Raw genomic sequence first — 25,252 nt, 5'->3', positions numbered from 1 at the left:
CTGTTCTGGCCACGTAGGACTCCTGCTTTTCTCTAGCAGGCAAGAAGGCTCCCTCCTTAGGGCCTTTGCACGTGTTGTTCCTCTGCCTGGAATGCTCTTCCTGTAGATATGTGCACGACTGGCTCCCTCACTTCCTTGGGCTCTTTTCCCAAAAATCACCTCCGTGACCTGTGTATCTAAAATTTCAGCCCTCCTCCGCTTCATATCCCTGCCCTGCTTAGTTTACTTTTTTTTTCTCCTAAGCATTGATTATCTAACACTGTGTGTTGTATTTATGTTTTATGTATTATCTCTCCCTTCCACTAGAATGTAAGCTCTTTGAGGACAGGGATTTTTGTCTGTGTTGTTTACTCCTGTGTGTCTAGCACCTATAACAGGGTCTGGCCTATGGTAGGTGTGCAGTAAAAATTTGTTGAATGAGTGAATGAACAAATGAATATTTCTTAGCACAGAAATAGCATAGGTTCACCCTGGTCTGTGAATTATATAAATTCTGAATTTAGTGGACTGTCAGTGTCTAGTTGGAGACCACTCCAGGTGCTTCAGTTCAAAAGGGGTGTATCTCTAGGAACTAGATAGAAGGGCTGGAGGAGCATATGGGGAAGGTGGTATTACTAAGAGCCCACACACCCCCATTTTGATTTGATGCTGCTGGAGTTCACTATCACCAAGTAGGAACCTGTCCTCCTCTTGGGGCTGCTGGCAGAGCCTCATGGGGGAACCCAGCTACAAGGGCCTGGAAATGTAGATTTCAGGCCCGCTGATTCGGGGACAGTCTAGAAGGGTAGGCTTGGGGCTAAGTACTGGCACAAACTGTCCAGCACAGGGGGTATTTATTTAATTCATTTGGGGAGATAAACTTAGCTGTAGGACAAACTAAATTGAGTAGTTTGGGCTGTGATGCCAAATTAATAGCACAGGGTAAGATTTGAGATCATGAGTGAAACATAGAAAGCTAAGAAATCCCAGCTTAGCCTAGTCACATCCATGTGTTGAACCGCAAAACTGAACTCAGCTTCTAGAAATGGAACACGACAGGAAACATATCTTTACTGTGGCCATGATCTCTTAGCATGATTAAGTGCTCATTTCCGTGAGTTCGTTCAGTAAATCTGTATTTAGGCCCAATTGTGTCCCAGATTAGATCTTTGTCACCTAAAGGATCATACTGGCCTCTCCTAATCTGATTACAGACTGGTTACTCAGAGTCTTGCTGTCATTTACAGGCCTAGGATGTGACAGGCTTGTATTTATGGTACCTCTGACCAAGTGCTCCTTTCTCTGCTGCCGAAATTGTCCCTCGCTCCCCATCCCCCAAGACCAATCGCCAGCATTTTCTTGCTCTTCTCCCTTCCTTTCTCTTCTGACTTTATAACAAGGGCAACAAAGTCTAAATGTATTTGATTGCTAACCATATTCATGTTCAGTACTCATCAATATTTATGACATTGATCTATCAATAATAAGCTTATTTTTATTAGGATGATAGCATTTCTTAAAGTTTATTTTTGAGAGAGAATGAGCGAGTGAGCAGGGGAGGGGTAGAGAGAGAGGGAGAGAGAGGATCCCAAGCAAGCTCCGCACTGTCAGTGCAGAGCTCTACGTGGGGCTTGAACCCACGAACTCTGAGATCATGACCTGAGCCGAGATCAAGAGTCAGATGTTTTTAACCAACTGAGCTACCCAGGCACCCCTAGATGATAGCATTTTTAATCTCTCATGATGTGGAGGGAGAAAATAGTGGAAATGTTAGGAATTGGTGGGACCCCTGTTCCCTTTGCCCTTTTCCTCACTACCGTAGGCCCCAATTAAGACTAGCCCAGGGATTTAGGTTGAGTGTATGTTTCTTAGATGTGAAGTTTGTCATTGGTAGATCAAGGAACTAACTCCTCCCCTCCCTGCCCCCCCAACAAAATGAAATCCTGTGCAATGGTTATATTTATAGATTTGGAACTCTACCATGATTTTGTTTTTTTTATGAAATTCACATCCTTTTTTCTCCTTAAAAGCTGAAATTCTGAGGGCTATTAATGTTAAAAAGGTCTCTTCAGAGCGTAATTTATCATGTTTTTTTTTTGGTGAGTTAAATAATTTATGTTCAAGTACCAGCTTATTTCATTCATCAGATTATTTTTGATTTCTGTAATGCTGATTACTTTTATTTAAGGATGATCCTGTGCTACTTGTAAACATAAATTAATGAATCTTTCATGTGCTGGTTTGGATCCGTCTCATCATATTCATGGATTCACTTGTAAGCATGTAATCGATTTCTTAAAATTGTATCTAGTTCAGTCCCTAACTTTGTAATAGGATTTAAAAATTATTTTCTTCATCCAAACAAACTGAAAATATGCTTCTATTATTTTTATTTTCCCGCACACCAGAATAATTTCTATAGCAAAAAAATTAACTGGCAGAGCAGCTTAGATCCTTGTGTCCTTTGTGTCACCAAATAAATGAAGGCTTAATATTTGCATCTCTACTGACAACCGTAGCATTTTATTGAATGCTATAGAGATGGAATCCTTGCGAGGAAGGACTGTACTGAGGGGTGGGAGGGACTCTGGCCTCTGGTGTGTTTGCCTGTTTAGTCTTCTGAATGTCCTTTTCTGAATTTGAAACACCATGTTAGAACTATTACCGCATCAAAATTCTGTGAGAAAAATGTTCTATTTGAATTTAAGCAAAAAACACTTATTTTCTTCTTCTGCATGCTTCCCCTACTTTCTCCCTTCAAATGGTTTTATTCCTACCCTGAAGTTGGTCTGGTTTGGAACCGTGGTTATTGGAAACTCTGTAGGAAGGTGCTGGGCTGACAATGCAGGGGCTGGGAGGCTGTGACCCAGAGCGGGTGGCAGGGCAGTCCTGCTTTCCTGTGTCCTCATGTGTTCCCAAGGAGTTGATGTCTTATGAAAACACCTTTAGAACCTGTCGTCAATTCATTTAAATTAAATCTCCAAGTGGCAAGAGAGTGCACTTGAGCCAGGAAAATATCTGTGACCCAGAGACACTTACTTTTGACTTCTTAGAGGCATTTGCTTTTATTTATTTAACTTTTTATTTTGGGACTTTTTTTTATTATGGGACATTTTATTTCATTTTATGTTTTTTAAGTTTATTCATTTATTTTGAGAGAGAAAGAGAGCGAATGGGGGAGGGGTAGAGAAAGAGGGAGAGAAAGAATCCCAAGCAGGCTCTGCACTGTCAGCGCGGAGCCCAATGTGGGGCTTGAACTCATGAACCATGAGATGACCTGAGCTAAAGTCGGCTGCTTAGCTGACTGAGCCACCCACGTGCTCCTATTATGGGACGTTTTAAACATACACAAATGAAGAGATAGTAATATGATGTACCCCCATTTACAGATAATCCCACATTAATGCTTTGTTATTTTAGAGGCATTGTAATGAATTTAGGCATAAAACACTTGGATTTTATATTTTCTTCTTCTTGGCATTGTTTTTTTAAATCATTTTTTTAAAAGTTTATTTATTTTGAGAGAGGGAGAGAGAGAGAGAACAGGCGTGTGTGTGTGTGTGTGTGTGTGTGTGTGTGTGTGTGTATGTGTAGGGGAGGGAGCTGGGGGGGGTGGCTCAGAGAGAGGAAGAGAGAGAATAGCAAGCGGACTCTGCACTGCAGAGCTCAGTGCAGGGCTTGATTTCACAAAGTGTGAGATCATGACCTGAGCTGAAATCAGGAGTCAGATGCTTAACTGACTAAGGCACCCAGGTGCGCCTCTTGGCATTATGTTTTAAGCAGATTTTTCTCAGTTTACATTACAAGTTTAGGAGTGCCCTTGTAACTCCTGTGGCTAGTTGTAGAAAAGCAGTAACTGAGTTTGATCTTTGAATGAACAGAAATGCACTGAGTCAGCTAACATTTTAATATTTGTCAACTTGCTTTTACAAAAGTAAATTCTAAATTACTAAGCCAAAAAAAAAAAAAAGAGTTCTAGTACTTTTTCTTTGATTGTCCTTTAAAAAAAATTTTTTTTAATGTTTTTATTTATTTTTGAGACAGAGAGAGAGCATGAGCAGGGGAGGGGCAGAGAGAAAGGGAGACACAGAATCTGAAGCAGGCTCCGGGCTCTGAGCTGTCAGCACAGAGCCCGACGCAGAGCTTGAACTCACGGACTGTGAGATCATGACCTGAGCTGAAGTCAGATGCTTAACCGACTGAGCCACCCAGGCGCCCCTCTTCCATTGTCCTTTAATTTATTAATGACTATGTTCTGTATCTTAGAATGCTCTAAATTTTCTTTTGCTGCTAAAGTATGATACTAAAAAAGACAGTAGTCTAAGAGAAAAACTTATATTGGTTTTGATGAAATAAATCTTCCCTACTGCATACCTTACCATCTGAGGCAGAAAATTAAAAGACAATTGTAGACTTTATTTTTTCTCTTATTTTAAAAATAGTTTTATTGAGATATGATTTACATATCATAAAGTTCACCTGCTTACACAATTCATTGGTTTTTCGTATATTTACGGTGTGCCACTATCATTGTAATCTAATTTTACAACATTTTCATTATTCCAGAAAGAAACTTTGTACACATTAGTGGTTACCTCCTGTCCCTGTCCCCCTCCTTCCTCAGCCCGAGGCGATCTCTACTTTTTGTCTCTTTAGATTTGCCTATTCTTTTTTTTTTTTTTTTTTACATTTGTTTATTTTTGAGAGACTGAGAGAGACAGAGCACAAGTGGGGGAAGGGCAGAGAGAGAAGGAACACAGAATCTGAAGCACGCTCCAGGCTTGAGCTGTCAGCACAGAGCCTGACGTAGGGCTTGAACTCACAGACTGTGACATCATGACCTGAGCCGAAGTCGGAGGTTTCACCGACTGTGCCACCCAGGTGCACCTAGATTTGCCTATTCTTGACATTTTGTATAAATGATAGACATGAATTTTTGTTATTGGCTTCTTTAATTTAGCATGAAGTTTTTGAGGTCCATCCATGTTGTAGCATGTATCAGTGTTTTATCTCTTTTTATTGCTAGACAATATTCTACTGTATGGATATATTTTATGTGTCCATTCATCAATTGATAGACATTCTGGTTGTTTCCACTTTTTGGTGTTATAAATAATGCTGTTATGTACAAGTTTTGTGTGTAATATTTTCTTGGATAGGTATCTAGGAGTAGAATTGCCAAGTCATAACTTTTTTAGAAATTGCCAGACTTTTTCCAAGGTGGCTGTGTCATTTTACATTCCCACTAGCAATATGTGAGAGTTGTAGTTTCTCTATATCTTTGCTGATATTTGTTTCTGCCTGTCTGTCTCTCTCTTTTTGTTTACAGCCATACTTGTGGCTTTAATTGAGGGAATAGATATTAAAACACAGTGAAATGCGAAGAAAAAAAAAACAGATTGCGCACAAAGAAGAAAAAACACAGTGAGATATCATTACACAGTCATTAGATATGCCAGTAGTTAACAATTGACTAGAAAATGAGTAGATGGAGGTCTCTTGGTTTTTATATGACTCCAAGATGATTTTGGCATTTTAAATGATTATTGAGGTGAGGTTGCTTTATTTAAAAAAATTTTTTTTTTTTTTTTAAGTAAACTCCATACCCAGTGTGGGGCTGGAACTCCCCACCCCAAAATCAGGAGTCTCACGTTCTACGAGGTGAGCCAGCCAGGCCCCCCAAGATGAGGTTGTGTTACGTTTTCGTTTTGGGGGCCCTTCCACTTCATGATTTCTCTCTGCTGTATTGAAGTTGATGCCAGCTGTGTCTGTTGATTTATTCACTCCATCAACACTCAGTGAAGGCGTGTCTGCTCTCAAGAGTCCAGTCCCAAGAGAGCCTAGGACACCCCTGTCAGGCTTAGGACATCTGATTTTGTGATTTGCAAATAAAGAATGTTGTAAATGGCTGTACAGTTACAAGGTAGGACTAGATGTGCTGTTTTTCTTCAGAACTTTTTACCAAGGAATACCTGTTGCCCGTGACAACTCTTAGGTGGATTTTTTTATTTATTGTTAAATGATTCATTGGGTAGTGTGGTTCTAAAAACTTTCTGCAAAGTGGTCTGTATTCTTTCCTGAATTGGGGCTTTAGAATGTGCAGTAAAATATCTAAGAGGAAATGATAGAAGATGAGGAAATCCATTTGGAAAAAGTTTAAGTGTAAAGATTATGATTTTTTTTTTATTATTTTTTTTAATGTTTATTTATTTTTGAGACAGAGAGAGACAGAGCATGAACGGGGGAGGGTCAGAGAGAGGGAGACACAGAATCTGAAACAGGCTCCAGGCTCTGAGCTGTCAGCCCATAGCCCGACGCGGGGCTCGAACTCATGGACCGTGAGATCGTGACCTGAGCTGAAGTCGGATGCTTAACTGACTGAGCCACCCAGGCACCCCAAAATGTATTTTCTGCAACAGAAATTTGTAAAAATGTTTCTGATAAAAGGCAGAGGGAAATGGTCATCAGTTCATCATTTTTTACCCATTCTTTTGTTGAAAATCGTTAACACGTCTTTAAGAAAACATCTCTTCTTTTATGTAAGGTAAGATGGTGTCAGATCATGTTTTGTAACCGGTGAGGTTTGCATCCTGAGTTCATGACTCATTAAGGATGGTGAATGTCTGTTATAGTTCCAGTTAGCTCCAGAATCTGCAAGGAACCTGTTATCTGGAATTTGTTTATCTGGTGGCATAGTTCTTGCATTGTGTTCAGTATTATGAAATTTTGAAACAGTGGTGGATAGAAAGGTGAACTTAGCAGAATGCTTGCCTCTGGCTGGCTCTGAACAACTCAGCCACGAATGTCGAGAGTGGTACTCATGATGCCATATTCTGCCCATTCTTGGTTTAACTGTTACTTATGATTCCCTCTGTTAGAAGGATTTACTCTGTAGGTAAAGGATTGAAGAAATGAATTTATTATTTTGAGTACACACTAACGCATGAGTTATAACTTAGCACTTTTTGTGAAGGGGTCAGACTATATCCACTTAAGACTCCGTACTGAGAGCAGATGGAGAAAGATTTTCCATCGAACCGGTGGGTGTTTTTGCTAACATTATAATCAAATCCTAGAGCAAGTTTCTAGATTTTTTTTTTTAATATTTTTAAGTAGTCTCTATACTCAACATGGGGCTCAAATTTACAATCCCGAGATCAAGAGTTGCATGCTCCACCGACTGAACCAGCCAGGCATCCCAGCAAGTTTCTGGATGATTTTGATTAGTCTTTTGGATGTTTTATTTATAATAACATGATTTCAGTTTTGGGAAAGTTAGTATAAAATATTTAATTTCTTAATAGCATAACAGTCTCTGTGTTTTTGTATTAGTCTCTTTAGCACTCCATTTAAAAAATTTTTTTTGTCACATTTATTTTTGAGAGAGAGAGAGACAGAGTGTGAGTGGGGGAGGGGCAGAGAGAGAGGGAGACACAGAATCAGAAGCAGACTCCAGGCTCTGAGCTGCCAGCACAGAGCCTGATGTGGGACTTGAACTCATGAACCGTGAGATCATGACTTGAGCCAAAGTTGGATGCTTAACCGACTGAGCCACCCAGGCAGCCCAGCACTCCATTTTGAGAGACTGTTTTCCAACAGTAAAGCAGGTGGAATATGTTCTAATAAGTATATGTTAATTTATTATATTGATAGCTGAACTCTATTTGTCGGTCATGGGCTTGAACTTGCAAAAATGAAAATGTGGTTGTCACTTTCCTTTAGTTTGAGCACCTCGAATAATAAGAAGTGTGGGCCCTAACTCTTGACCTTTGCGCTTATTGGTCAGTGTTTTCCTGGTCACTAAGATAAACAAAGCATTGTGAGAACTGCACAGCATGCTGTCCTTTTTCAGTGGCAATTAAGTCTTGTTCACTTGCTGCCCAGATATCTGAATTTACACTTACCTGCCCTTCATTGAATTCACTTTGTATTTACCCACTCTCTCCTCAGCCACCTGCATCACAGCCCCTGCCTGTGGCAGCCCTTGGAGAGCCTCCTGGAGGGGAGGTTGCCAGCGGTCTTCACTTTGGCAAGACCAGCGCCCTTTTCTCAGTCTTCGTTCTCCCTTGAACTTCTTTCTACTTGGCTTTGTCGGTGGCTCACTCTTGGGGACAAGAAGTCTTCTTCTTACCTCTTGGTTTCTCTGTGTAGTGTATACAAAGTGAGTCATCCAGTGGCTGACAAAGTGTTAATTTCTCACCCCTCCCTGCCCTTATTTCACCTCCTTTTCTTCATTCTGTGGTCACTCCTGGAGATTTTGATATCCAGCCACCTGTGCTGTGCCGATGGACTCGTCCACCTGCAGCTCAGCCTCACACTCTGTCTCCTGCCATCAACTGCTTCTGGGATGCTTCATCTGGATAGTGTCCCAGTGGAGCACACCAGAGTCCTTGCCCATGCCCCACTCCCAAATCTCAGTTCTTCTTCGCTGTTTGGCCTTTGCCGTGATACGACTGGGAATCCTCTTTGATTTTTCTCTTATCTCCTACTTTGAAATGTCTCTCAAGCTGTCTTTTCCTTGCCATTCTGAGGCCTGCTTCTCTGCGCCAAGAGCTCATGCCTGGGCTAGTCAGTACCTTCCTGCTGGTCTGCCTCTAGTCCTAAGTGTCCTATAATTGTGTGTATGTCAGGTGACAGATTAAAATGTGGTACTCCTCAAGTCCTTCCTCGTCAGTACCTTTTTGGAGTATACAGCTTTCGCATGTTACATACACTCTTCTTTGTGGCCTTGTTATTCTGTATACCAGGAGACTGATTTCTCCCGCCACCTTACATGCAAGCATATACCCCCCCACCCCACGCCTCCCACCCCTGCCAGCTGATGCCAGCCTCATGTTACTTTTCTGGCTTTTGCATGCTGCTTGCTCTGTTGGGAATGTCTTCTACCCTTTCCTCTGGCTTTCCAAGGTTTTTTCCACCCTTCAAGGTGAAGCTCATGCTTTGATTTTGATAAGCTGTTTGCAGCTATCTTGGCTCACAGTTAATGCTCTTTTCTCTGTGCAGCTTTTTCTAATGCCTTGCATTTCAAAGATTCTCCCAGTGGTTCTGTCCCTAATTGTAAAATCCTTTAGGGCAGGACAAGACTGAGCTTTGTAACTTGCTTGGCTATCCCCGGGGTAGTGCCAGGAACAAAGGAGATGCTCAGTAGTGGTCACAGGTAAATTGTGAGAATGGTCAAGAAAACATTGTAAACAGGGGCACCTGGGTGGCTCACTTGGTTAAGCGTCCGACTTTGGCTCAACTCAGGTCATGATCTTGCGGTTCACAAGCTTGAGCCCTGCATCAGGCTGTGTGCTGACAGCTCAGACCCCGGAGACTGCTTCAGATTCTGTGTCTCCCTCTCTTTCTCTCTGTCCCTCCCCTGCTTGTGCGCTCTCTCTCTCTCTCTCTCTCTCTCTCAAAAATACATAAACATTAAAAAAAAAAAAAAACCTTGTAAACATGTTGGTTTCTAATTGTGTTGGTAAATACTGGGAGACAGTTCTAAAGATATGAAATGGATGTTATAAGGTTAGTGGTCTTTGCCTAGGATAGTTTTATCTTTTACTTGGTGTCCTTTGTTGATAGGATATAGAAAATATTATGGGATTAAATTTCAGTAGGGGAAACTTTGAGCACATTCTGTATTTAAACATCTTGTTTTATGAGTTAGGTTCTATACATATTGACAGAGGCCCTTTTGCCACTTTCAGAGTCAGCTACTGTAAAACAAATACTATGCTATAAATAAAATGTCATTAGGCAGACATACTATATTTTGTTTGACAAATTAAGGGAATGTCACCTTACTTTGAAACATGACTCCATGTGCCCCCATGTGTATTTTTCCTATTTACTTTGTGTAAAGAAAATTAAGCAAATTCCTGTATAATTTCCTTTCCCTAAAGCATCTTAGGAATAGAAAGGGCCAGGGGCGCCTGGGTGGCTCAGGTCACGATCTCGCGGTGAGATCGAGCCCCGCATCGGGCTCTGTGCTGACAGCTCAGAGCCTGGAGCCTGCTTTGGATTCTGTGTCTCCCTCTCTCTATGCCACTCCTCTGCTCATACTCTGTCTCTCCCTCTCTCTCTCAAAAATAAATAAACACTAAAAAAAAAAAAAAAAAAAAAAAAAAAAGGAATAGAAAGGGCCTACCAGCCCAGCTCAACACAGGGTTGAATCAGGACCCATGAGCTGTTTTCCCCTGGCTGGACAGACAGGAAGCAGTGTGCATTCACTGCCTAGCTGTTCCCTCTTGATATCTGTCTCCCTTTGCCTTCTCCCCCTGCACTCCAGGCTGTAGGAGCAACTGAGAGCTAGAATAGTTTTCTGATTCTTCTCCCTTTCCCAGATGTGCCCTGCTTGTTTGCTTGACCACAATGAGAGAATCCATTGTTTGAGCTCAAAGGTTTCTATTGTCCTTCTCTTTTAGTATTTAAGTTATTCTACCTTGTTACTTGCTTCTGTTTTCTCTTCCACTAGTTGAAGCAAAGGGATAATGTTTATGTCTATAGTGGCTACACAACAGAGCACAGTATAGAAACCAGAAAATATTTGTTGAATGAAACTCATGTTGTGTTTAAAAGCCAAATTTACTCACAGAATGGAGGATTATATTATCCGGCACCAAACTTTTTTTCCTGTATTCTCTCAAATTCTCATCAGTTATCAACTTTGTTGTTCAAAACCAAGGGTTCTTAAGCTTTTTGATATTTATGAACCCCTTTGGTAAGCTAGTGAAGTGTATAGACCTGTTCTCAGGTTTTAAACAAATGAAATATATAGGATCACAAAGGCAGTTAGTTACATAGATCTGTAACACCTGTAACATGATATGAAAATATCTGTTCTTTCAGTGGTGACAGAGTTACAGTTACTGTGAATGTTGCTGTGATTTGTTGCCTACACTCATGTTTGAAGGCAATCTTTGGTGCCCCTGAGGGCAATCTTAACTTTAGTTGGAGGTTAATGAAAACAGGTGTCACAACTTCCTCTTGTTAATATTCTCGGACCCCTGAGTTCTCTTTGTAGATCCTAGGACTCCAGCTTAAGAACCTTGCTGTAGGGACGCCTGAGTGGCTCCATCGGAGAAGCAATGTGACTCTTGATCTCTGGGTTGTGAATTTGAACCCCACATTGGGTGTAGAGCTTACTAAAAGAAATAAATAAACTTATAAAAAGGTGGGAATAGAGGCACCTGGGTGGCTCAGTTGGTTAAGCATTCGACTCTTGATTTCGGCTCAGGTCATGATCTCATGGTTTGTGAATTTGAGCCCCATGACGGGTTCCGTGCAGACAGTGTAGAGCCTGCTTGGGATTCTTTCTCTCACTCTTTCTGTGCCTCTTACTGCTTTCTCTCTTTCAAAATAAATAAATAAACTTAAAAAAAAAGGTGGGAATAAGAGAACATACAAAGGTAGGAAGACATTTTAAGAAATTTACCTTATTTATTAGCACTGTTGCTGATTTTCAGTAAACAAGTCTACGATAGGAGAGTGAATATTGTAAATTGCTGAGAATATTGATAGATTTAGGGGTTAAGTAATTTCTGTTTTATAGTGATAACATTTTGGGAACATGGGAGTAAAGGACTAATAGCTTGAGTGTCTAGGGCACAGAAAAGCTTTTATTTGTTTGTTTTTTGTTTGTTTAGAGATTGAGAGGATAGGTGGGGGAGGGGCTGAGGGAGGGAGAGAGAGAGAGAGAGAGAGAGAGAGAGAGAGAGAGAGAGAGGGAGGGAGAATGAATACCAAGTAGGCCCCCCACTCAGTGTGAAGCAAGATGCAGGGCTCAACCTCACAACCATGAGATCATGATCTGAGCTTAAATCGAGAGTCAGACACTTAACCAACTGAGCCGCCCAGGTGCCCCCAGAAAAGCTTTTAAACCTATACATGTGGTGTCTTTCTTTTTCTTTTTTTTTAATTTTTTTTTTTTACGTTTATTTATTTCTGAGACAGAGATAGAGCATTAGTGGGGAAGGGGCAGAGAGAGAGGGAGACACAGAATCAGAAGCAGGCTCCAGGCTCTGAGCTGTCAGCACAGAACCCGACGTGGGGCTCGAACTCACAAACCGGGAGATCATGACCTGAGCTGAAGTTGGATGCTTAACCGACTGAGCCACCCAGGCATCCCTGCATGTTGTGTCTTTCTTAGTCATGTTTGGAAACAACAGAGATGGCATATAGTGGGAAATTCGTGAATTTTGGAGTCAGGATTCTAAATAAGTTTCTCAGTCTTGCTTGAGCCTTGGTTTCCTCGCCTGTTCAATTATGATAATGCTTGTGTCTGAGTTTTGTGAAGATGAAATGAGAGCATGTGCAAGTGATCAGAGCTCTAAGCCAGTGCTGGTTTCTCTGTGATGGGAGGTGGTTCGTCTCTGCATAGCAGGAGTCCAGGGTCTTATTTCCTATCTTTAAAGCAAGAGTATTGTAACAAAGGGATCTTTTGTATCCCTTTAGCCTGAAAAGTTGTTTGGTGTTAGTAAGCGTACTTCTCAGGTTTACCAAGATGCCACCTTACCAGTTAGACACAGCTGTGAATCAGTTGCTTGGAGCAGGAGAGAACTAACTAGTTTTGAGTGCTATTAACCGGGAAGGCACTCTCAAACATGCCATCTCATTTCCTCCTCAGAGCCACTCTACGAAAAGGTGGCATTCCCACTTTATAGCCTGGAACATTGAGACCCAGACAGTGAAAAATCTTCCAAGGTCATGAATTTGTATGTGATGAACTGGAGTTTGAAGTCGGAATTACTATGTGTAAAGCCTGTTTTTTATTATGCAACACTATTTCACATTACTTCCCTAGTAATCAGATGTGAGACTCACTGAGTACTCTTCATACAAAGAGAATCCTTTGTAGGAAGAATTCTTTCCTCTGTTGGAGAGAATATGTGTATTTTTTTTTTTAACCACATATATTTATCTACATATGCCAAACCTACAACCTACTGCTGAAGGTTGGAGAGGTAGGGAAGATTTCTGTACTGTACATAAACTTTTCTCTGCTTTTTACTGTTTCAAAAATTGTTAAGTATTTTAAAAATAATTAGTATCTCTCCAAACTGAAAGTAATAAATATAATCTTCATATATACATATATGGGGTGCCTGGTTGGCTCAGTCAGTTAAGCATCCATCTCTTGTTGGTTTAGGCATAGGTCATGATTTCATGGTTGGTCATGGTTTCCATGAATTCAAGCCCTGTGTCGGGCAGTGCAGAGCCTGCTTGGGATTTTCTCTCTCTCTCCCTCTGTCTCTGCCCTTCCCCCGCTCACACTGTCTCTGTCTCTCTCAAGGTAAATAAACAACAACAACAAAAAAAAAAAACAGAGAAGCACCTGGGTGGCTCAGTTGGTTAAGCATCCAACTCTTGATTTCAGCTCAGGTCATGATCTCATGGTTTGTGGGTTCAAGCCCCATGTCCATGCTGGCAGCACGGAGCCTGCTTGGGATTCTCTGTCTTCCTCTCTCTCTCTGCCCCTCCCCTGCTTGCAGTCTCTCTCAAAAATAAATAAACATTAAAAAAAAATAAACTCAGGTTATGAATTTTTGGCAGGAATATCACAGAAATGATGCTGTGTCTCATATCTTATTGGCAATTAGTATTTTTATAATTAGTATTTTGTGGGTATTTTGAAACTATCCCATTCCTCATCAGTCTTTCAATTAATTTATCATAAATTTATATCAGTATGGACTCATTTTTTCTGTTCTTTTCAGTGAAGTATAATCTTGCTATCCTCATTGCTTATATTGATGTGTAAATCATCCCAGATTTGGCCGGTGGGAGCCCTCTCAAGCACACTTTCCATTATTCTCTGGAGCATTTTCTTGCTTTCTGCCACAAATGTTCTAGGCCAGGGTTTCTCACCTCAGCTCTGTCAGTGCTCATGTACATAGTTATTTTTCTTAGTATCCAGTCCATTCTGCAAGAAAATAGAAAATTTTTGAAAAAATACCAAATGTTAACCTTTTTTGTATTCTTAGTAATATATCACTCAGAGTGACTTTCTGGTAACTTCTGTGAAGGTGGGAGAACCTGCTTTACTTTTGTGCAGTTTTTTCTTTTCCCTTCTGAAGGGAAAAAGAGGTATTGTAAGAGGTACTTAAGGGAAAAAGTATTGTAATTGTCAAAGCCTTTTTATTGTCAGAACAGTCATTTAAAACAAAGCAGAACAGGGGCACCTGGGTGGCTCAGTCAGTTAAGCATCGACTTCGGCTCCGGTCATGAACTCACGGTTTGTGAGTTTGAGCCCCACGTCGGTCTCTGTGCTGTCAGCTCAGAGCCTGGAGCCTGCTTTGGATTCTGTGTCTCCTTCTCTCTCTGCCCCTCCGCCTCTCATGCTCCCTCTCTCCCTCTCTCTCAAAAATAAATAAAACATTAAAAAAAAAAAGCAGAACAAAATAAAAAACATTTTTGGTTGAAAAAGCATTTTCGTGCCGTTGGAACAAGAGTAGAAAAAGAAATACGCTCTTCACTTGCTGCCTCATCTATCACATATGTAATGAAGATCTACTGGAGGCAGGCACAAAGGGACCGAGTGGGGCCCTTTGCAAGGCTACAGGCATACCGGGGCAAACAGAAATGTACATGGTCCCTGCAGTATCCTCATCGAGCTTACAGTCTAGTGGCTAAGAGATAAGTAGTCACAGAAACATGGAGTGACAGTCACCAAAGGAAATGCCCCGAGCAATGATTCTTATATGTGAAATGACACATGTTCCACTACAAATTGTTCTGAGGGTAAAATGAGATCATTTAAGCAAAAGTCCTTTGTGAATTGTAGATGTGTTACGAAAATGAAGTATTTCTGGTGTCTCAGTTGGGTAAGCATCCGACTTCAGCTCAGGTCATGGTCTTGCTGTCAGTTAGTTCGAGCCCTGCATTGGGCTGTGTGCTGACAGCTCAGAACCTGGAGCCTTCTTCAGATTCTGTGTCTCCCTCTCTCTGCCCCACCCTTGCTCATACTCTCTCTCTTTCTCTCGAAAATAAATAAACATTAAAAAAAATGAGGTATTTTTTTCTTGTCACTTCCTTTTCTCATATTTCTGGTCTTTTTAGAATTACTAAGGAAGCACCCCCTGAACCAGCTTCCAGGCTCTTCCTCTCTGTCCTGAGCATCACTGCCTGTCTCTCTGGGTGCATGCTACCACTTACTTTCAGGTCACTTAGCCCTGTTCACAAACCTTGAGTGTGCCCGTATTTCCTTCAGATTGGAGTCCAACCTAACTTTCCAGTCTTACCCTCTTTCTTGTCTTGAAGTCCTCAACCCAAACCAAACTGGTCAAGTTGCTGTGTCTGAGACACACATTGCACTTCCCATCTCTGTGCCTTTGCTCTTACCCTTTGCCCGGAACGGTGTTCATCTTCCCTGTTTTTCAAAATTACATTCTCATCCTGGACCTGGCTTTTAAACCACAGCCTCCCTGTACTTTACTCCCGTCATACGTACAGTCTCTCCTGAGCATTTAGTAGTCCTCATTTGCCCTCTTTTGTGCTTTTAGGTTTTTCTCAACTGACGTCCAAGCCCTCAAAGTATAGGGACCATATTCAGTATGTTTTTTTCTATTTGATAAGGAAAGTGATCTGACTACTTTTAACCCCACTCCGAAGAATTTAAAAACAGAAACACACAAAAAAATCTGAATTTGCACTGAAAAAAGGTATTACTCTGTACTAATACTGCATTTTGTTAAGTCACAGCACATCTGACTTAACTGTCCTTTTGCCTCAGCAAAAGATGAATACTTTTGCACTGTGAGTACCTTGTCAAGAAACTGAGATAGTTGCGACCCCTTTTGTCCCTCCCTTTGACCCATTTTGGTATCAGGGATGGATCACTTCAGCTTAGCAGATGCATGTAGTGGCTGAGGTCAAGTTGGAGGTTCAAGGTGGTACAAGTGAATGATTATGCTACTCAAGGCTTGAGTGGCTTAAGATCCATGTACGTGAGAGATAAAGAAGTTTGTCTCAAAATCTCAGGAATTTGCCACTTGATTACCTACCATAAGTAAAAATGAAAATCAGGGGGCGCCTTGGTGGCTCCGTCATTTAAACCTCCAACTCAGGCTCAGTTCATGATCTCACAGAACCCGATTCAGATCCTCTGTCTCCCTCTCTCTCTGCCCTTCCCCTATGCACACATGCACTCGCTCTCTCTCTCTCTCTCTCTCAAAAATAAACATAAAGAGTTAAAGAAAGTGAAAATCAGGATAAAACTACCTAAGTCATTAAAAGCAATTCATTAAAAAGAAGTAGAAAGAAATGCCCCTGAGTACTATGAAGGAAAATGTCCATGCTGTGAGAACATAAAACAGGAGGAACCATAAATTTCTGTTCCATTAACTAAATGTGACCTAGCAGTTGCTTCTTTTTTAGTTAAAATCCCATGTTTATAACTTCAGAAGATGAGTTTCCAATGATAGACCAGTTTTTTTCCTCTTACTTTTCTAGCTTCAACAAATTCATTGTTGAAAGAATACATGTTTGAATAAAAGAATGGTCAGAAATTGGAAATAGCCAGGTAACAGCGATGATCTTTTAGTCAATACATACTTGTTAAATAGCATTGATTTTCCAGAAAGACCTCTAAAATACAAACTGTGTTTTGGATGTTAGTCTTGGGAACCACCCGTCTCACTCCTCAAAATGCAGCAGTCTCTCCAGTAGAGTAATAGCACCGTGAATATCACAATGTCACTTACTATGCATCCTTTTTATTTCTGTGTTTAAAACAATTAATGGTCATGCTGCTGCTTCTTTGTTGTAACTTCTGAGAAGGCTGATTTATCAGTGTAATTTTACTTCATGGTTTACTTTTTATTATGGCAGTATTCAATACACAGAATCAGAAAATCCCATTACTGGGTTTCCACAGTTAGCAACATGTGGCTGGCTCATTTTATCTATACTTTCCTCTCTGACAGGTACACACAGTTTTGCCTCCTTCACTGCATCATTTTGCGGCAAATCTTGAGTATTACATTACTTCGTAAGTAATTCAGTATTTATCTCTAAACTTATGACTTTTTAAAATTATAACATCCTTTATCACATGTAAAAATCAGTTAATCTTTTTTAATAGTATTAATATCCAGTTGGTATTGTCACTATTTTAAGTTCTTTTCTGTATGAAGATTGCAATTTGATTTGTGGTATTGGCTGTTATGCAGAACCTATAGAGGTTTTTCTCTTTTGAAACTAAGATATAAAAAGAATAGCTCTGTTTTTGGAATGAAAATGTAATATATTTTTGTAAAATATTTTGGGCAAAGACTCAAAACACACAAACAACCAGCTACTGGAAATCTATGTATAAATAATAATTCTGATTAAATTAAACTCGACTTATTTTATTTTCTTATTGTTTTTGTGCTTAATAACCTGCATCTTGGGGAAAAGAGGAGGCTGTTTTGAGAATTTTTGCTCCAGGCTTAGCAAGCTGGTGCTGACTAGGTCCAGAGTTGTGGGCTCATCAGCCCCATGGCTATAGGGCTTTGGGTCGCAGGCAGCGGTCTTGGACTGTGGGGTTTAGGGCCCTCAGGACAGGCATCGGTTTTTGCCCCACTTACTCTGTGCAGGGCATTTCACTTAAATGAGCACTTACTGTATGCAATTAAACAGGAGAGAATACTTCCTAACTACTGAATGTGGAGTTAATTTGAAATAATAATTTTCTTACCTTTGTTATAATTCAGAAATAACACAGTATACAGTGCAATTAATATTTGAAACTTTCAAAGAATAAACTGGACAGTGACACAGAAAACAAAGCTTAAAACAGGTGGTGATCTTCTTTTCTCCACTCATTTCTTTCCTTAGCTAGAACAGTAGTGTGGTTTCTGTGTTAGAAATGAAGAGCGACTCATTGGTGAGAGCATGGGGAATGTGAGCTGCCAGCCACTTTCTGTTGGATTCAAAATGTTTGAAAGTGAGAGATTCTCTGCTCAGGATGACCAGAGGATTTGGAAAAATTGAGGTTTCTGGAACGTTGATAAATACATACGTACATACATACATACATACACATACACGTACATATATATATACGCACTTGTTTAGGTGTTATAGAACCCCTTTCCCCATGTTGATATTATTAATTAAATTGAGCGTAATAAATTGATACAGTCACACAACTATCACCACAGTTTAGTTTTAGAATAGTTCCATCACCTCCCCAAATGATCTTGTGACCATTACCAATAACCCCTGCTTATGCCCTGGCCTCAGGCAACCACTGATGGCATTTTTCTCTACAGTTTTGCTTTTTGTACAGATTTCATATAAATAGAATCATACAGTATGTAGTCTTTTATGTCTGGCATATTTCATTTAGTATGATGTTTTTGAAATTTATCCCTGTTACTGCAAGTATCAGTAGTTCATTTTATTGCTGAGGATTATTCTGTTGTGTATGTCTTCACTAATAGGTGGCCATTTGGGCTGTTTCCAGTTCATAGCAGTGAGCACTTGTGTAAATGTTTTTTATGGTTATGGTTTTGTTTTGTTTTTTAAGTTTTATTTATTTTGAGAGAGCAAGTGCCAGCAGGGAAGGAGCAGAGAGAGAGGGAGAAAGAGAATCAGAAGCAGGCTCCACGCACTGTCAGTGTGGAGCCCGATGTGGGGCTTGAACTCACGAACTGTGAGCTCAAGGCACCAGCATTGTGTGAGAGCTGCAGTCTCTTTACATCCTTGTTAACTCTTGGTATTGCTAGTCATTCATTTTAGCCATTATCGTTGGTATGTAATAATATTTCGTTGAGGTTTTAATTTTCCTTAATGACTAATGAAGTGTCTTTTCCTATGTTTCTTTGCCATTCATACATCTTCTTTGTTAAAGTCTCTATTCACATTTTTTGCCTGTTTAAAAAAATTGGATTGTTTATTGAGTTGTAAGAGAGCTTTTATATACAAATCATTTATTGGCAGATAAATGTTTTGCACATTTTCCACCCAGTTTGTGACTTTTTTAATGGTTAATATTTTATTCTATTATTATTATTTTTTAACTTTATTCATTTTGAGAGAGAGTGAGTGGGGGAGGGGCAGAGAGGGGGAGAGTGAGGTGAGAAAATCCCAAGCAGGCTCCACACTGCCAGTAAGGAGCCTGACGCGGGGCTCAAACGCAATGAACCGTGAGTGAGATCATGACTTGAGCTGACATCAAGAGGCAGGTGCCAAATCAACTGAACCACTCAGGTGCCCCATATCTTTTCTTTTCCTTTTTTAAAAAAAAATTTTTTTTTAACGTTTTATTTATTTTTGAGACAGGGAGAGACAGAGCATGAACAGGGGACGGTCAGAGAGAGGGAGACACAGAATCTGAAACAGGCTCCAGGCTCTGAGCTGTCAGCACAGAGCCCGACGCAGGGCCCGAACTCACCGCGAGATCATGACCTGAGCCGAAGTCGGCCGCCTAACCGACTGAGCCACCCAGGCGCCCCTCTTTTCTTTTTCTTAAAGAAATCTTTGAATAGCAAAATGTTTTAAACTTTGATGCAATCCCAGTTTGTTATATTTTCTTTATTATTTCTGCCTTTTGGGGGTCATATCTAAAAAAAAATCTTTGGGGGCACCTGGCTGACTCAGTCAGTAGAGCATACTCCTCTGGATCTTGGGGTCGTGAGTTCAAGCCCCACATTGGGTGTGGAGCCTACTTAAAATAAAATTCTCTTTAAAAATAAAAAAAAAATGTTCACCAATCCAGGTCAAAAGATTTTCTCCTATTTTTTTTTAGGTGTTTTATAATTTTAGCTCTCTCTTTTTTTTTCTTTTGTAATTTTGGCTCTTACATTTAGGTTTATGATTCATTTTGAGTTTTTATGTATGGTGTGAAGTAAAAGTTGAGGTAAATGGTAAAAGTTGAAGTAAATGGTGATGTTTGTCCTGTTCCTCTGACCTCTCTCTTGGATCTAGAAGCACCATCCATCCAATTCTGGTTTGATTTCCCACCCCACCCCCCCCAAGACTTTTTCATAGTTGGTGTTGTATTCTTCCATCAGGGGATACGTAATGTTTCAGGTTGTCTTTTGTTTTGTGATTGATGTGAGCTGTTACTGATGGTCAACACTTAGATCCATTAATTGATTTTATTAGAGGCTCTGTTATTCCCTCATCATTTATTAGTTGGATTACTTTTGTTAAAAGAAACATCTCCTTCTCTTCTATTCTGTTACCCAGTGGTATAGTTGTGTATGATCTCTTTAATTACAAAATGCAGTGACTCTTAGCAAGTCGTTTGTGGCAGGTATTTTTTCTAATGCACCACTACCCAGTTGAATTGGTAGACAAACAGTTGCAACTGATAAGCAAGTTGAAGGTTTTTCTCTTCTCTCTGCATAAATGTCTTATGAACAGACCCTTCTGTTGGAAACTCTGTATAAGAGTATCCTTCTTGGCTTCTTCATTTGTAGGCAAAGACTGTGTGTATGGTGAATTATTGCTTTATAAGAGCAAATTACAATCTCGACCAATTTTTTTTCCAGCATAGTATTTTGTAATGAGCATATAGTAATTGCTTGCTTCTTTTTTTTTTTTTACAGGTTTGATTTATGATGTTGCTGTCTCTTATTCTGCTTTATTGTTATGAAATGGTTTTCTGTTCTTTCTTTGATCTTAACTATAAATAAGAAAAGTTACAAAATTGATGTAAATTCATACATGTAAATGTACTTTTACTATTATTACTTTTTTCACTTTTTGTATCTTAGCCATTAACTCCATTTTCACAATTCTTCCCAGATAGGATGATGTTTTTCTTCTTTTGGCTGTCAGTGTATCTGTTTTAAACACTAATCTAATGTCACAATAACTTTGTAGCGTGCTGTAAGTAGATACACTGTACTTCGGATAAAAGGGGCAGAGCTCAGTGAATGGAGGGGGGCAAGAGTGGAGAAGGTTTGTGTACTAATTAGCCCTTGAAGGTGTAGAAGTTTAGTGCCAGCACCTAAAGTTATCACGTGTTTGGTAAGGAGCTGCTGTGAATGTAGCAGGTATTAAAGCAGTGCAGCAGAACAGCTAGTCTGTGTCACATATACAATAGTCCAGGTTTCAAAGTAATTTGTATTAAAGTGGACTTCAATATGTTATGTAATGTATCAGATGTAACAGATTTGCCACAAATAAAAAATACTGCCAAAATGGGGTGCCCGGCTAGCTAACTCAGTTGGAAGAGCATGTAACTCTTGATCTTGGGGTCATGACTTCGAGTCCCACGTTGGGTGGGGCTTAATTTTCAGAGTTGAGATGCTTTTCAATAATTATTTTAGTTTCTTGGCACTTTTTAAGTTAAAGGATGACTATAAGAAGTATTGAGAGTTGAGACTGGAATCCCACCTAATAGATGGCAGAACTATCCCCATTAATTTCACTGAGTAGACCACAGACTGAGCGCTTACAGTGGCTAGGCATGGCACCATAGAGACTGAGGCAGGAGTGGGCCTCAGGTGCAGGTCGGCCCCTCTAGAAGGGTCCAAAGGTGCTGTGGTCATTTTTAAGGGGGAGAAGTGAATTCTGGAATGTGTGTTTAGTTCTTTTCCCCTTCACGTTGTAGGGTATTCAGTTTTTTTTTTTTTTTCAACATTTTTTATTTATTTTTGGGACAGAGAGAGACAGAGCATGAACGGGGGAGGGGCAGAGAGAGAGGGAGACACAGAATCGGAAACAGGCTCCAGGCTCCGAGCCATCAGCCCAGAGCCTGACGCGGGGCTCGAACTCACGGACCGCGAGATCGTGACCTGGCTGAAGTCGGACGCTTAACCGACTGTGCCACCCAGGCGCCCCCGTTGTAGGGTATTCAGATATACCTATGATTTCTCTTAGTTTCTCCTGAAAGGTACCCTGGTTTTGCAAAATGATTGGCATTTTTTTTTTTTTTTTTTTTTTGAAAGGCAGTGTTCAGACTTGGGAATCTGAAAATTTAAAAATCACAAACTGAGCTGTAACCACCTTAGATCTTGAGAATTGGCTTTTTTTCCTTCTGTGGCCTTTGTCATTTCCATTTAGCTCTCCGCTTCTACAGTTACAACCTCAGGATGCCAACTGAGATCCTGCCAAGAGAGCTAGCTTCTACCCAGACTCTGGGACTAATCTTCACCCCAAAGGAGATACATAAATGAATTGCTTAAGTATGGCAATAACTCACTACTGCAGCCTTATTGTTGAGTACGGTTTCCAATAACCAGATCCTTGCCATTTCCCCTAGTTATATAATGATTAAGTTGGTGCCTTGAACTCCTGAATACCAGTGGCTAGATTTCATTCTTGAAACTTAATTTCCTTAGTATTTCTTCTAAGTCTCTACAGAGGCCACCAGCCTATTTGCTTGTACCTGTTTATTATTCTGCATTATCTTGACCTGCATTATAAATTTTACTTTCTCACACCTACTTTTTAGCTTGAGAGTTCGTTCTTATTCCTTTTTTTTCTTTCTTGCACACATATATTGAGTATCTATTTGGAACTGGGCTAGAGAGAGAAAATAACCAAGTCCCTGACTTTAAGAGTAACCATGGGTATCAACATCAGCATTCCTTTTTTCTCCAATTAAAAAAAAATTTTTTAATGTTTTATTTATTCTTGAGAGAGAGACAGAGCATGAACAAGGGAGGGTCACAGTGAGAGAGGGACACAGAATCCGAAGCAGACTCCAGGCTCCGAGCTGTCAGCACAGACCCCGACATGGGGCTCGAACTCACGAGCCATGAGATCATGACCTGAGCCAAAGTCGGATGCTCAACCGACTGAGCCACCCAGGCACCCCATCCAGTTTTATTGAGATACAGTTGTCATATAACATTGTATTAGTCCAAGGAGTACAATATAGTGATTTGATATATGTATATATTGCAAAATTAGGACTACAGTAAGTTTAGTTAACATCAGTCACCTCACATTTTTTTTCTTACGACAGTAACTTTTAAGGTCTACTTTCTTAACAGCCTTCAAATATACGATGCGATATTGTTAACTATAGCCACCATGCTGTATGTTACATCCCCAGGACTTATTTGCCCATTAACTGGGCGTTTGTACCTTTTGAGCATGTTTACCCATTCACACCCTGCCTCCCTCATCTCTGGCAACCACCAATCTATCCTCTGAATCTATGAGTTTGGTTTTTTTATTTAGATTTTATTTTATTTTAATTTTACATCTTTCAAAACACTTTTTTAATGTTTATTTTTGAGAGAGAGAGTGTGTAAGCAGGGGAGGGACACAGAGAGAGGGAGACACAGAATCTGAAGCAGGCTCTAGGCTCTGAGCTGTCAGCACAGAGCCCGACGTGGGATTCGAACCCACGAACTGTGAGATCATGACCTGAGCCAAAGTTGCACACTTAACCAGCTGAGCCACTTAGGCGCCCCATTTGGTTTTTTAGATTCCACATATAAGTGAGATCATACAGCATTTGTCTTTCTCAGACTTACTTCATTTAGCATAGTGCTCTCGAGGTCCATCCACGTTGTTGCAAATGGCAGGATTTCCTTCTTTTTTTGTGGCTGAAGAGTGTTCTGTTGTGTAAGTACAGTATCTTTTCTTTATTCATTAATCTATTGTTGGTCGCATAGGTTGCTTCCATGTCTTGGCTATTCTAAATAATGCCGCAGTGAACTTGGTGGTGCAGATATCTTTTCAGGTAGTGATTTTGTTTCTTTCAGATACTTAGAAATGGAATTGCTGGCTCATATGGTAGTGTTATTTTTAATTTTCTGAGGAACCTCCATACTGTTTTACATAGTGGCAGTACCAGTTTACATTCCCACCAACAGTGCATGAGGGTTCCCTTTTCTCCACATTCTCATCAGTACTTTCTGTCTTTTTGATAATAGCTGTTCTAACATGTATGGGGTGATATCTCATTTTGGTTTTGATTTTCATTTCCCTGAAGATTCATGATATTGAGCACCATTTCATGTACCTATTGGCTATTATATATCTTTTTTGGAAAAAAAAATCTATTTAGTTCTGTGATTGGTTGACTTTAAAGGAACACATTGAGAAAGGAACCGTTCTTTGTTCCATTAAGCCTGATTACCATGATCTCAGGATCAAAGTCTGATAAACTGAGCAAACTTAGCTTTGAAATATTTTGCCTGGTCACATAAGTAGTAGGTTATTTAAAGTGAAATCATAGCGACGCCTGGGTGGCTCAGTTGGTTAAGCGGCCAACTTTAGTTCAGGTCATGATCTCACCGTTTGTGAGTTTGAGTCCTACGTTGGGTTCTGCACTAACAGTGGGGAGCCTGCTTCAGATTCTCTGTCTCTCTCCTTCCCTCCCTCTCTCTCAAAAATAAATAAACATTAAAAAAGAGAATTCTTTAAGAAATAAAATGAAATCATAATCATTTTCAGGCTTTAATTTATTCTTTTGTGTCCTGTTGGAATACAGATAAACTGAAACGTATTTCAGAGGAAGTTCAGGATGGTGAGGGAACTTAGGACCTGTCTTTGGAATAACTGTGGTGAAGCAACTCAGAAGTGGTATAGATTGTCCCAGAAGGCACTTATGGGAGTTTTTTGTTACTGTGTCATCAGTGGTGCTTGACATAGAATAGATAACTTCTTCCACTCAAGGATGCGTAGATAGGTTCCTCCTCAAGGAACATGCTAGAGAAGCACCCTAGGTTAATGGAGAGGAATTATTTGTGGAAATGTTGGGGCATGAGAATGGTGGATAGGTAACCACAAAACTATGAGGACCATTGGACTAGGTGCTACCTATTAAAGTTTCTTCCAGCTTTTAGATTCACCAATCTCTGTGGTTAGTGAAACAAAGGTTTTTTAAACATCTCCCAGGCAGTTGAGTTCATGTCCACGTGCAGTGTGTTGTATAGTTTCTGATGGCACGAAGCAAATGTCTGAAAAGGAGAGAGTGATGTGAGCATAAAGTACCTAATTATTCGGGGGAGGAATGAGCAAAAGGAAAATGTTTACGTATTGAACTTAATCACTCGTCATTTGAGTAAAGTAGAAAAAATTTCCTCTTCAGCCTTCACCCGTCTCCATCAGTATCCCTCTGAAATTGCAAAGTTGGCCGGGCAGCCCTGGGGCAGTCATGTCTGTTTTGGTAGTTTTAATCATTTGCTTTACAGATGTCTCTGTTTAATGCCAAAAATCCATAGTGTTTGTTACAGTTGGGAAAACTGTCTTGACAAGACTTTTTCATTAAAGTGGCTTTTTGAAGTCTAACTGGCAGTCTGAATTTGACATTTTGTTTAAGATTCGGGTAAGAGTAGTACTGTGCTGTTTGAATGGCTTATTGGTATTTTTTTTTCTTAAAACATTGTTTTGA

The 25,252-nt window shown here is 40.2% G+C and overlaps 1 protein-coding gene across 6 annotated transcripts in view; it reads left to right on the top strand.

The window, feature by feature from the left end:
- SFMBT1 (Scm like with four mbt domains 1) overlaps window positions 1-25,252 on the top strand; it is a 130,799-nt gene that overhangs the window by 24,976 nt on the left and 80,571 nt on the right. For 4 of the 6 annotated variants that reach the window (XM_049640696.1, XM_049640698.1, XM_049640693.1 and 1 more), the window contains one exon: window positions 16,887-16,951. The exons of the other annotated variants lie outside the window; for them this stretch is intronic. The gene's annotated coding sequence lies outside the window, so the exon portion shown is untranslated. The remainder of the gene's footprint in view (window positions 1-16,886; window positions 16,952-25,252) is intronic. 6 annotated transcript variants of the gene reach the window in all.

The sequence above is a fragment of the Panthera uncia genome, chromosome A2 (assembly GCF_023721935.1).
Source record: "Panthera uncia isolate 11264 chromosome A2, Puncia_PCG_1.0, whole genome shotgun sequence".
NCBI lineage: Eukaryota > Metazoa > Chordata > Mammalia > Carnivora > Felidae > Panthera > Panthera uncia.
Note: the sequence above shows the minus strand (reverse complement) of the source record. Positions and strands in the feature narration are given on the sequence as shown.